Source organism: Theropithecus gelada, chromosome 4 (assembly GCF_003255815.1).
Source record: "Theropithecus gelada isolate Dixy chromosome 4, Tgel_1.0, whole genome shotgun sequence".
Lineage (NCBI taxonomy): Eukaryota > Metazoa > Chordata > Mammalia > Primates > Cercopithecidae > Theropithecus > Theropithecus gelada.
In genome coordinates, this window is record NC_037671.1 from 151,266,182 (window position 1) to 151,280,200 (window position 14,019).

Below are 14,019 nucleotides of genomic sequence, written 5' to 3' on the forward strand. Positions count from 1 at the left end.
ATTATCTCTGAGATTTAGTATATGAATCTGTAAACTTACAATAATTATTATGTATTATAGATCAATCATGTGCCATACAAGTTACTTTGTATGGCACATGATTATCTTGAACAAGTTACTTTGCATATGGTATCAATAATCCTAAGGATTGTTATTTTTATTTTTACACATTAGGTGGCAATAAGTTTCAAACCCTGTACTGAAGAGTTTCTCTTCAATATTTTTGTTGGCACCTAAACAAGCGGGCACAGAGTATCTTTTCTAAGTGAATTTACTGCCTATGTTAGTGATCAAACTTGTCAGGATCTCACTTTTATTTGGATCATAATGCAATTAAAGTTGAATTTGAAAATGGGTACCCAGCATGGGCTTTTAAAGTCCCAAGGCAATGAAATATGTTTTGTAGAATTCATCTTTTTTTCTTCACAATCTGTTTTAGCGAACTTAAAGACCAGAGGAAAAATAAAGATCACAGTAGAGATGCTGAAAAAACATCAGATTTTGGTAGAATCTTGAAAAGGCTACCTAATCTTTTTGAATATCAGAATTTTTTTCCTATGAAATAAATTGCAGTAGGTAGTTCCTTTAGTGTCACATATCTAGAGCTCCATAAATAGACTCAAAATTACTGCAGGAGTTGGAAATGATAAATTTATAGGCTTCTTTAGATTTTACTTCCTGCATTCACATAATTTAGGTGAGATTAAATGTCACCTTTTTGACTTATTAAATGTAGTGTTCACGTAGTATTCCTGAGGTTCTACAGGTTTATTCCATCAGGACTTGAGTGGAAGACATTGTAAATATCAGTTTGCAAATATAGAACTTTGGCTACAAATATGATTCCAAAGTTTATTATATTTTTTTGAGATTATACAATATTTGCTATCTTAATGGAGATTTTAATATTCTTTACAAATAAACAGTGAGGTAGAGCTACATGAATGAAAGAAAAATAAAGAGAGAAAGTATTAGGGAAAATATGATAAACATAGAAGGCAGATAAAGGGATTCAGGCCATTCATAATTGGAATCCCCAATTTAAAAAACTCTAAAATCCTAAAATTTAGAAAGAGAACTCGTAATTATAATTAAAGATATATATTTTTAGAACTAAATACTTGAGCTAAATATAACAAATGCACAATGAATGTGAAAAAATAATCCAGAATGGTCAACATTAAGACATCATTGGACTTGAAGGGTAAAGAAAGAATGCTTCATGAAGCAGTAAAATAACTAATAACCTATAATAGGTCATGTGTCAGGCTGGCCTTGATTTCCCCCACAGCAATATTGGCTGCTATCCAATTGAATAACACTTAAGAAATTCAATATTGGAAGATGTCACTCAAGAATTTTATATCCAGCCAAGCTATCCTTCAAGTTGTAAAAAAACTAAACAATTTTTACATGCAAAAATTCCCGTGAGAATTTTTGAGAAAACTACCAGTGTGAAGTTTAGCTCACAAAGAGATGAAAGAAAGAACCACAAAAAACGACTGAGTACTGTATACATTTAAATGTTTAACTAAATCTAAGATACATAGCAAAAAATTTATTAAATACTATTTATTTTGTACTAGGCCCTGTTCTAAATTCTTGACATATATTAACTGTAGAGACTAGGGTTACAGATGAGAATGTAAATGAAGCACACCTTCATAGTTTATATATTAGCCTCACAACTTAAAAGTAGAGTTTAGAAAAATTTTCTGTTTACTTCATGTAAACACAAGGAACCAAATTATTTCATTTCAAACTAAAATAAATTGAGGAATAAAAGGATAAGTTCATGTAACCATAGAAAAGTAAATAATAAGAAAGAAAATATATCAACTAAATTTGAGTGACCAAAAAAATCCAGGAAATATGGTAATGTTAAAGTGATTATGATAAAGAATTATGGATAAAGTGTTTAAAATACAGGGCTGGAAATAAGATATGCAATATTAAAAATAATCATTAGAATAAAAATGTTAAAAAATTTTTTTTTCTGTTTTGAGACAGAGTTTCACTCTTGTTGCCCAGGCTAGAGTGCAATGGCATGATTCCAGCTCACTGCAACGTCCACCTCCTGGGTTCAAGTGATTCTCCTGACTCAGCCTCCTGCGTATCTGGGATTACAGGCGTGTGCCACCACGCTTAGCTAATTTTTGCATTTTTAGTAGAGACAGGGTTTCACCATGTTGGCCAGGCTGGTCTAGAACTCCTGACCTCAGGTGATCTGCCCACCTTGGTCTCCCAAACTGAGAGGTGTGAGCCACAATGCCTGGCCAAAAAATTATCTTAATGATTCCATATATAAATAGCAAACAAATGAAAAAGACTAAATACCAAAAGACTTAAAAGCTTAAAACAGAAAACACAACAAAACATAAAATACAGTCAGAACTAAGACTGGATATACATACATATGCCATATTAATAAATAAAAATGACTTAAAAGAAAAAAGATTTATTAAAAGAAAAATATTTTCATATTGGGTTGCAAATCAAAACCTAACTCTGTTCTGTGTACATAAGACACAACTAATACCTAAAAGAAGTATATAGAATGTATATATATGTATATATAACATGTATCATGCAAATGAAAAACAAAAACAAAAGCAAGTATTTTATGGTATCTGAAAAGGAAACACAACTTGTTGCAGAACAACCCTTGATTTGAGGACAACTGCAAAAGTAGGAAACACACACACATAATCTGTCTGGTCTGTTTTAAGACACTGGAGAGCTAAGCATAGAGACCTCAGAGAGCACTGAAGATACTAGAGAGAAGGGTGACCAAGAGAGAAAAGCCAATATTCTGCACCACTTTTCTACTTGACTTTGGTCAGTTTAGAAGCGTCAGCTAAAGGCTGAGAAACTGAGCAAAGTTTCCAGCGGTCATTTCAGAATATGGAAACCAAAATTGGACTTTAGGGCCCTCCAAAGAGAAAGGTCTGACATACAACTCAGACTTTCAGATGAGATTTTTAATGGGCTGCACTCTAGGGGTAAGGGAGAACCATAAATAGATCAGTCATCATAAAGAATGAAACCAGCCGGGTGTGGTGTCTCACACCTGTAATCCCAGCATGCTGGGAGGCCGAGCCAGGTGGATCACTTAAGGCCAGGAGTTCTAGAACAACCTGGGCAACAAGACAAAACTTTCTCTCTACTAAAAATACAAAAATTAGCTCGGTGTGGTGGCACACACCTGTAATCCCTGCTACTCAGGAGGCCGAGGCATAAGAATCACTTGAACCTGGGAAGCGGGGGTTACAGTGAGCCAAGATTGTGCCACTGCACTCCAGTCTAGGCAGCAGAGTGAGACTCAGTTTCAAAAAAAAAGAAAGAAACCTAGTTAGAGACGATTCAGTTCCAAGTTGGATTAAGGTGATGTTCCTTTAGCTTATCTGCCTAAAACAAAATAAATCCTCTCTTCAAGAAAATAACGTCTTGAGAACTTCAAATTACCTTCACAATTTTTTATTTTAAAAGTCTATGATTTAGTCAAACATCACCAGGTATATATGGAGACAGACTACGTGACAAAAAAACGAAGGAGAAAATTACCTAATAGAAACAGAATCACAGGAGACACCAATAATATTGGAGCTATCAGATGCAAATAAGAATTTATTTTCCTTGGACTTCTGATTAGAATTTAAAAGATTACATAAAACCTACACATACAAAGTTTGTAGCTAAGAAAAAAAAATTACAAAAATACTTTTGAAAAGGCATCATATAGGTTTAGAAGCCATGAGGAGTGAATGGGCCTAAATTACAGAGAGGAGAAACATTCAGTGGTGAGTAGATAAATAGCATTTTTTTCTTTTTACATAGAGGAATTTGCCAATTATTGATGTGAGCTGAAGTTTGTGGCTTGGTCCAGATAGGGAGAAGCAGCTGAAAGATGTAGAAACCAATGTAGACTTTAGCAGTCACTTGGAATAGAAAGATATATTGAGAGCTTGAGGGCCATAGATACACAGCCATTTTCCCCAAAGACGTTTGCTATATTCTATGACTGTGTAAGAAGCTGAAATCTAAACTAAAAGCTTTTGAAACTGAAACTGAAACCTAGTAAAGTCTCATAGTAATTAGGAAACAAAGACCTGAAAACAGAAAATACAAGAAACAAAAGCCTAGAGAGTATGGTACATTGGCACGGAGGAACTGTAGCCTCTTTTCACTAACCAACTCTGATTGTAGGCAAAAGTTGAGAAACCAGAGCCAGACCAACACTTGTGGGGTAAAATCATTGGATACATTTGAGCAGTAGGGTATTTATACATTTTCAAAGTATCTCCCCACATATTGTTTAGTAGTTACAAGGGGAAAAATATTGTACAATGAAAATATCTGACAGACTCCATCTTAACAAAATGATTAAAATTATCATCATCAGCAGAGCAAATAAATATTGTGTACCTTTTGAAATAATATGTTAAGAAGGACATAGCACATATATTGTATAATATATAATGTATCGATACATTTTTATATATGGGGAGAGAAATAATATTGTTCTTGCAAGAATAGTCATAAACTAAATCTTATCATGAAGAAATTAGCAGACAATCCAAATTGAGGGACTCTCTACAAAACACATTTGGCACGTACCCTTTTAAAAAAAGTCATTTCATGAAAGACCAAGAAAGACTAAGAAACTTACAGCTTAGAAGAGACTAAAGACATATGACAAGTAAATACATGCATGATTCTGTGTCATCAGAAAAACCAGAAAATCATCAATCAGAAAAAAATACGTTGTAAAGGACAACATTAAAACAATAGAATCTTGTGTTAATGTTTAATTTTTTTGAAATTAATAGTTGTGCCATGCTTTATGTAATAAGATATCCTTTTTCTTAGAAAATATACACTGAAGTATTTGAGGGTGAAAGGTCATGATGTCAAAGACTCTCAAATGCTTTAGTTGATATGAAATGTACGTGTGGTTTTTTGTATATGTGTGTAGAAGAGAAAGTGTGGTCACTTCAGGTGTGTATACATGGGAGTTTATTATATCATTGCCAAATTTTCCTGCCAGTTTAAATATTTTTCAATAAAAGTTAAAAAAAGTATGAGAAAATATTGGAGAGCCATGTTACACGAACAGAAGCAAACGAGGCACTTTGAGTTTTGCCATTTAAGTGAGATTGTACTTATTTTGCTAACCAAGGTCATTACTGACAGGAGAATAGTGATTTCTCCTGCTTGCTTTTTTTTTTTTTTTTTTTTTTGAGATAGAGTCTCACTCTGTTGCCCAGGCTGGAGTACAGTGGCGCAATCTCGGCTCACTGCAAGCTCCACTTCCTGGGTTCAGGCGTTTCTCCTGTCTCAGCCTCCCTAGTAGCTGGGATTATAGGTACTCACCACCATGCGTGGCTAATTTTTGTATTTTTAGTAGAGATGGGGTTTCACCATACTGGCCTCGCTGGCCTTGAACTCCTTAACTCAAGTAATCTACCTGCCTCATCCTCCCAAAGTGTTAGGATTACAGGCATGAGCCACCACACCTGGCCTAAGACCTGCTTTTATATAAGACATCTTAAAAGATATTCAGGCAGTAGAAATATGGTACTCGACAAAAACTTAGAACTACACAAAGAAATAAGGAGTACTGGAAATTAAATAAATGAAAGTAAAAATAAAACATTTTAGGTTATCTTTCTTATTTTTAATTGCTCTAAGACTTAATTGACTCTTTAAAATAGAGGTTAGCAAGCCTTTCCATAAAGGATCAGATAGCAAATACTTTGTTTTGTAAGTCAAATGGACTTTGCTGCAATTACTAAATTTCAGCATTGTAGTGCTAAAGCAGTCATAGATAATACATAACAAATGAGTGTGGGTATGTTTTAATAAAGATCATCATGGCGTGTAATTTCATCATACTGATCTCTTTTTGGTTTCACTAAGATGACATATTCTTACTTCTTCATGTGTTTGCTCCTGTATTTTTTTCAAGACCTAATTCAGGAATTATCTCTTTCAAGACTCTTTCCCAAACCTTTTATTTCTCACAGGCAAAATGGAATCTCGTTTTTATGATCCAATAGGAACTTTTGCCTGCTGATTTTATCTCTGATTTGATTTGTGAACTTTGGAAGTTATTTAATATCCCTAAGTTTCAGTTTTCTCACCTATAAGATAGTAATAGCACCTGCATTGTGATAACGCATCTGAATTACTTAACACAGGACTTGACCCACAGAAAACATTCAAAACATGTAAATGATATCTAATAATATTGTGATGATAATGATTATTCCTCTGTCATACTACTTTCTGATGCACAATATTGGTCAACATAAAATATGCTTGGTTCTTGGCTAAATATTATGTAAAGGAAAAGTTATAATAATGTGATTGGGAATATTTGGATTTGAATTTTAATAGCAGTAAAATGTACTAAATCAGAAGAACATGCCTTGGTCAGTAATATATATGAATATGCAGGTAAGATAAGGGAGAATAAATATTATGATACCTGTAAGTTTTTGAACACCAAAGTGAAGTAAGCTACGAACACAGCTGTAAGGGGATCAAGTAGACCGGAAGCAAAATTAGCAGTTGAGCTATAATCCCTGACCGTGCTGGACACAGGACTCTGTTCACATAGAGAGGGAAAGCAATTAGCAGTGGAACAGCATGTGGTTTGGCTAATATCACCTCAAGAAAAAAAACTAGATTAAAATTTAGAAGGGATATTGAATAGACGAGATGGCAGGTGGGTGGTGAATAAAAATGAACAACCAAATTCATGCTTGGGAATATCTTGGGTGTGCATGTGCCTGTTTTTCCTTTCATTGGTATATTTAGGATTTGCATAAATAAGATGAATATGGGGGTACATGTTGCCTCATCTTTTAGTTGCTCTGCTTTGAAATAAAAAGAAATTCCTGGATCAAAAGATGGCAGATAGGGAAACTTAAAGAAGTTGGTTTGGGTAAAATTAAAGGAGGCAGCCGTCTGATCGTTTCTTTCTCCAAAGAGGATTTAAGTCTTCCCCTAGGACACAGGACACTGAATCAATATATTTTAAATATTATATTAAAATTATATAATGTCTTAATTTTTAATCAAATAATTCATGCACATAATTATTAATAGTATCAGAGGATTCTTTTGAAATCAGTGTCCTCTGCATTGCTCTTCTCTAAATTGCTTAGAAGGAGTATTAATACTTTTAGTTATATCTTCTGGCATTAGCCATAATTTCTTCATTTTCCAAAACCTAAGTAACATGACTGTATTTCTTTCCCTTGATTTATTAATTATAAACGTATAATAAATTTATTATTTTGAAAAAGAAGGTAAACTGATTCATGCCAACTCTCATCTTCAAATATATGTTATATATTATATTGTATGTACATTATCAATATAGTACATCCTAATTATTAGTTGATGATGTAGTTTCATTATTGTGAATATATAAATATTGTTTACTAAATAAGAAAGCAGTCTAATATGTTACATTTCCTGTCTTTTGAAACCTCATTATTTTCTCTAGCGTTAATTATTGTCTCAGTTTTTTCATTACATAATTTCTTCTATTTACAAATGTTAACAAATATTCTATCAGATCTCTCATTGTCTTGCAGTACCAAGTGTTGCTGTGGAAAAACATGATGTTATTCTGATTGCTCCTTCCTGGGAAGTGTTTTTCTCTCTAGAAGTTAGCGAATCCTCCCTCCATCACTGGTATTATGATATTGCATAATAATGTGCATTGGTGTGGTACCTTTTTGTATTTCCTGTGCCACTAGAGACTAGAAATTACTTGCTGATTTGTTTAAGTTCCCTATAGATTCTGGTTATTAAGCCTTTGTTTGATGCATAGTTTGTGAATGTCTTCTCTTGTTCTGCAGGTTGTCTGTTTACTCTGTTGATAGTCTCTTTTTTTATGTGCGGAAGCTTCTTAGTTTTGTTAGGCCCCACATGTCTATTTGTGTTTTTGTTACAACTGCTTTTGGGGACTTAGCCAAAAATTCTTTGTCAAAGCCAATATCAAGAAGGGTATTTCCTAATTTGTCTTCTAGAATTTTACAGTTTGAGGTGTTACATTTAAATCTTTCATCCATTTTGAGTTATTTTTTGGCTGTTTCCATGCCTAATGCAGCCATGGCTCCTGGTCCCACAAAGTATCTGAAGTAGGTGGTAGCTCCAAAGTACTGGATGCTGGATACATTGACCAGTGTATTTGCTCCTTGTCAATCCACCAGTCCTCATAAACTGAGAGAGTGTCTCTCCCTCATCATTTTCCTAAGGAACAGACTTAAGTATGCCCTGAGAAGAAATGAAGAAGATTTGCTTGCAGCGATTCATTAAGATAGATGGCAAGATCCAAACTGATATAACCCACCATGCTAGATTTATGGATGTCATCAGCATTGACAAGGGAGACAATTTCTGTCTGCTCTATGACACCAACGGTTGCTTTGGTGTACATCATATTACACCTGAGGAGGTTAAGTACAAGTTATGCAAAGTGAGAAAAATCTTAGTGGGCACAAAAGGAATCCCTCATCTGTTGACTCATGATACTCATACCATCTGCTACCCTGATCCCCTCATCAAGGTTAATGAAACCATTCAGATTGATTTGGAGACTGGCAAGATACTGATGTCATCAAGCTTGATGCTGGTAACCAGTGTATGGTAACTGGAGGTGCTAACTTGGGAAGAATTGGTGTGATCACCAACAGAGAGAGGCACCCTGGATATTTTGCCATGGTTCACGTGAAAGATGCCAATGGCAGCAGCTTTGCCACCTGGCTTTCCAACATTTTTTGTTATTGTCAAGGGCAACAAACTATGGGCTTCTCTTCCCCGACGAAAGGGTGTCCACCTCACTTTTGCTAAAGACAGAGACAAGAGACTGGTGGACGAACAGAACAGTGTGTTAAATGGTCTCTGGGTGACTTGTTACATCTTTGTACGTAATTTAAAATAATTCAGCATGACTAAAAAAAAAAACTTGTGTACAGTGAAAACTAGGGGCCCAGCTTCAGTCTTCAGCATATGACTACCCTGTTACCCTAGCACTATTTATTGAATAGGACATACTTTCCCCTTGTTTTTGTCAGCCTTGTTGAAGATCAGATGGTTGTAAAATAACCCCATTTAAAAATAGGAGAAGGGAACAAACAGATATTCTCAAAAGAAGACATATAAGCAGCCAAAAATTATGAAAAAATGCTCATCACCACTAATCATTAAAGAAATGAATATCAAAACTACAATGAGATATCATCTCACATCAGTCAGAATGGCTATTACTAAAAAGTCAAAAAACAACAGATGCTGGTGAGCTGTGGAAGAAAGAGATGCTTATACACTACTGGTGGGAATGTGAATTGGTCCAGCCACCATGGAAAGCAGTCTGGAGATTTCTCTAAGACCTTAACACAGAACTACCCAGAAATCCCATTACTGGGTGTATATCCAAGGGAAAATAAATCATTCTGCCAAAAAGACACATGCATTTGTATGTTCATTGCCACACTATTCACAATAGCAAAGACATGAAATCAACCCAGGTGCCCATCAATGGTAGATTAGTTAAAAAAATGTGGTATGTATACACCATAGAATACTACACAACCATTAAAAGAATAAAGCCATGTCCTTTGCAGCAACATAGATGCAGTTGCAAGACATAATCCTAAGTGAATTAATGCAGGAACAGAAATATCACGTTTTCACTTACATTTAGGAGCTAAACATTAAGCACACATTGACATAAATATGGGCTCAATAGACATTGTGGACTACTAGGAGGGGGAGTGAGGGAGGAGGGTGTGGGTTGAAAAACTACCTATTGCGTACTCTGCTTACTACCCGGCTGATGGGATCTTTACCCCAAACCTCAGCATTGTGCAATATCCCCATGTAACAAACCTGCATATATGCGCCCTGTATCTAAAATAAAAGTTGAAATTTAAAATAAAATATTAAAAATGAAACCAAAAATTAGGCATTTGAAATTAAATTATCACTCTCTTCACATACGAGATCTTCACCCTATGCATTTAATGATGTTTTTCCTTATGTTTTATCTTTTTTCTTTCTGGAATACCTAATAATCTGATGGTTGACATCTGGATTGATTTTTCTGAATATTTTATCACTTTTATTCTATTCCAATTACTTTGTTTTGTTTCCTGAAATATTAACTTGGTTTTATTTTTTAACATTTCTGCTAAAATTTCAAATTATAATTGTCTATCATATTTGCAATTTCATCATTTTCCTCTTTCTTAGATGTTTATAGATGTATTATATCACCTTGTTACTCCCTAAGGCTGATTTATACTTTTTTATTTGTTAAAGTTCTTTTTTCTGCATTAGTTCTGGTTCTACTAGGTTTTAATTTTCAGTTTGTCTCTCTCTTTCATGTAATAGATCTTTTTTTCTTTCTTTTCTTTCTTTCTTCTTTCCCTTCCCTTCCCCTCCCTTCCCTTCCCCTCCCCTCCCCTTCCCCCCTTCCCTTCCCTTTCCTTCCCTTCCCTTCCCTTCTCTTTCCTTTCTTCTTTCCTTCCTTCCTTCCACGTTATAGATTTTCTTAAGGATAAGATATCTGATTATCCTTACTTTTCTATAGATATTTAAGAAGTAGGTACTTAAGAGACTTATACTTTTGGCCATAATATAAGAAAAGGGACCATATTTACTCTCCCACCTTAACAAGTAAGACAAATAGAAAAGATAAGACACATGCTTTTTAGATATTAGACAACCTGCAAACAAATGAAATTTAGTCTATAAGTGCCTCAACTCACTGTCTAGAGCATTTCCAGGCTGTTGTACAGAAAGTGGAAACCCAAAGAGACCCCAGTGATCTCGACGAATTGAGGAGACAGAGTCTGGAGTATGGGCAGGACAAGGTGGCTAGCAATTGTGGGACTAAATATCCACAAATACTAAAGAAATAACATATACAAATATATACAAATAATATACAAATATATAGACAGAGAGAATTCCAGGGAATGACAGAAGGTCTTCTTGAGTCATTGGCTGAATATGTTTGGCTATAGTGAGGAAATTATCCAGCTCATGGAAAGAATGGTCAGAAAGAAGTATAACAATCCTCAACCATACATAGAGTCAGAAATAGTTTGTGTTCCCACCCATTAGAAAAAAGTTTTATCTTAGAGGTGGGGCTAAATTAGCTATAAAAACTCTCCTACATTTGACCTAAGAAAGCTTGAAAGCAAGTCTCAAAAAAGCAATTGTATTCCAAATAACTTAACTGCATTCTAGATAAAACATAATAAAACATTGTGAAAAGTGCAAAGTTGGATAATATTTCAAGGTTCTTTTCTTGATAGAATAATAAGATAGAAATTCAGGAAGGATATAGAAGTTTAAAAAACACTATAAACCAACTCGACCTAACTGATGTGTTTAGATTATGTCCCCAACGAGGGCAAAATACAGTGATTCCTTGGAATTTGAGGGTTTCATGATGCCCTACAGATACCAAAATCTGCAGATGCTCAAGCCCTTTATATAAAATATTTTAGTATCTTCATATAACCTACACACACTTCTATATATTTAAATTATCTCTAAATTACTTGTAATACCTAAATACCTAATACAATCAAAATAGTATGTAAGTAGTTGTTACATTGTTATTTTTAAAAATTTTCTATTATTTGTTGTCATTGCATTGTTATTTTTATTGTATTTTTCCCCAAATATTTTTGATTGGCAGTTAATTAAATATGTGGATGCAGAACCCACAAATATGGAAGAGGGCCAACTGTATGCATTCTTTTCAAGGGCACATAAACATTTTTAGTATAGATCATGTGCTAAGTGGGGGAGGAAGATGGCAGGTAAGAGACAGGACTAACATGCAGCTCCCACTTGAATGGACAGAATAGTGTGTGGAGACGCACATCATGAATTTTTACTCCAAGAACCACCACAACTATGTACCAGGAAAACCAAAAGAATTCACAGATTCTTTCAAAAAACCAGCACACTGCTGCAAACTTCATGAGACAGGTGAAAAACTATGAGTTCCCAAAATGCAAGGGGAAAACCAGCCTCAGAACACACATCTCCACTGGTGAATCTGAAAATCCAGATCATGGGAAAAGGATTTAACGTTACCGAGAGCTGAAATTAATTTAGGGGGTCACACAAAATATAAAATTAGAAGCAGTAAGAAGAGCCTTGTAAGTACTTCCAGTCTCCAGCTCGAGTCCAGGGAGGCCATCCCTGACTATATCTCACAGGGGGCCTCAGGTAAGGCAGCCAGCAGAATTAGGGAGGTGCCACAGGGTGAAAGAAGCTTCCAACTGTGTTTTTATAATAATTTCCACTGGGCATGAATTTTCTTGAGCAGAATCTGGAGGGGAGAATGAGAACTGCTGCAGACTCGAGTGCAGGAGCAGCCACTAACATTGTAAGTAGACAGGCAGAGATGAAGTCTGAAAGCCATGCTTGCTTTCTCAGCAGGGAAGATTATGGTCTGGGGCAAGCTCTGAGTCCTGTATGCATGCTGCCTTGATATAAACTTGGCACCATTAGCAGAACACTGTGGGAGCAAGACTATCTCACCAACTGCATGGCAAATGGGTGAGGCCTTTTGCTGCCAGCTATCCTCCACTTGCCTGGTGAACTATATGACACAGGAAAGGCAGCCATAATTCCCTCTGGAACATAACCTCATTGGCCTGAGAACCATCTCCCTAACCCCAACAGTGGCTGTGGCAAGCCCCACCCAAAGAAAGTCTGACCTCAGACCCACCTAATCCTGCCATGACCTGATGGCATTTCTCTACTCACTCTGCTAGCCAAACACAATAGACAGAAACTCTTGGGAGTTTTATGGTCCACCCTATCAGCTGAGAAACCAGGGGCTGGCCAACAAGGGGCAAGCTTTTATCCCTCTTCTACTACTGCAGCTGGTGCTTTCTTGAAAGTGCCACATTCTGGCTAGAGGCCAACCAACTCAGGCCATTAGAGCAACTCGCGACAGAATAACACTGCTCCCAGGAAGGAGAAAACAACAGCTAATTCCACTACCTGCAACATCCTGGCTAACCGAACACATGAGTCTATCCATGTGATAACTTCACTGCTAGCATAACCAGCATTCAAGAAAGTCAGCACACTAAACATATCTACAACCAAGGACTCTCAAAGAGTCTACTTCACTCCCCTGCCACCTCCACCATAGCAGGTGCTGGTATCCATGGCCGGAAGACCTGAAGATGAATCACATCACAGGACTCTTTGCAGATACTCCTCAGCACCAGAGCCTGGTAGCCCCACTAGGTGGCTAGGCCCAGAAGAGCAATTGCAATCACTGCAGTCTGGCTCTCAGCCCCACCCCTAGGGGAAGGAGAAGAGCACCACATCAAGGGATCAACCCATGGGACAAAAGAATCTGGACAGCAGGCCTTGAGTTCCAGATCTTTCCAATGAAATAGTCTACCCAAATGAGAAGAAACTCTAAAAGTAAATCTATAATATGACAACATGGGGTTCTATAACACAGCAAAAAAAAAAAAAAAAAAAAAAAAAAAGGTCACAGTAGCTTTCCAGCAATGGATCCAAATCAAGAAGAAATCCCTGAATTGCCAGATGAAGAATTTAGAAAATTGATTATTAAGCTACTCAAGGAGATACCAGAGAAAGGTGAAAAACAACTTAAAGAAATTAAAACAATACAGTATATGGATGAAAAATTCTGCAGAAAAATAGATACCATAAAGAAAAAACAATCACAACTTCTGGAAATGAAAGACACACTTAGAGAAATACAAAATGCAGCGGAAAGTTTCAACAATAGACTAGAACAAGTAGAAGAAAGAACTTCAGAGCTCGAAGACATGGCTTTGGAATTAATCTAGTCAGACAAAGACAATGAAAAAAAGAATTTTTAAAAAAATGAACAAAACCTCTAAGAAATTTGGGATAATGTTAAATGGTCAAACATAAGAATGATTGGTGTTTCTGAGGAAGAAGAGAAATTTAAAAGTTTTGAAAACT

General features: G+C 35.7%; 1 pseudogene; it reads left to right on the plus strand.

The window, feature by feature from the left end:
• The first annotated feature begins 8,127 nt into the window (after positions 1–8,127).
• On the plus strand, positions 8,128–8,959 carry LOC112622678 (annotated as a pseudogene).
• Positions 8,960–14,019: the final 5,060 nt, after the last annotated feature.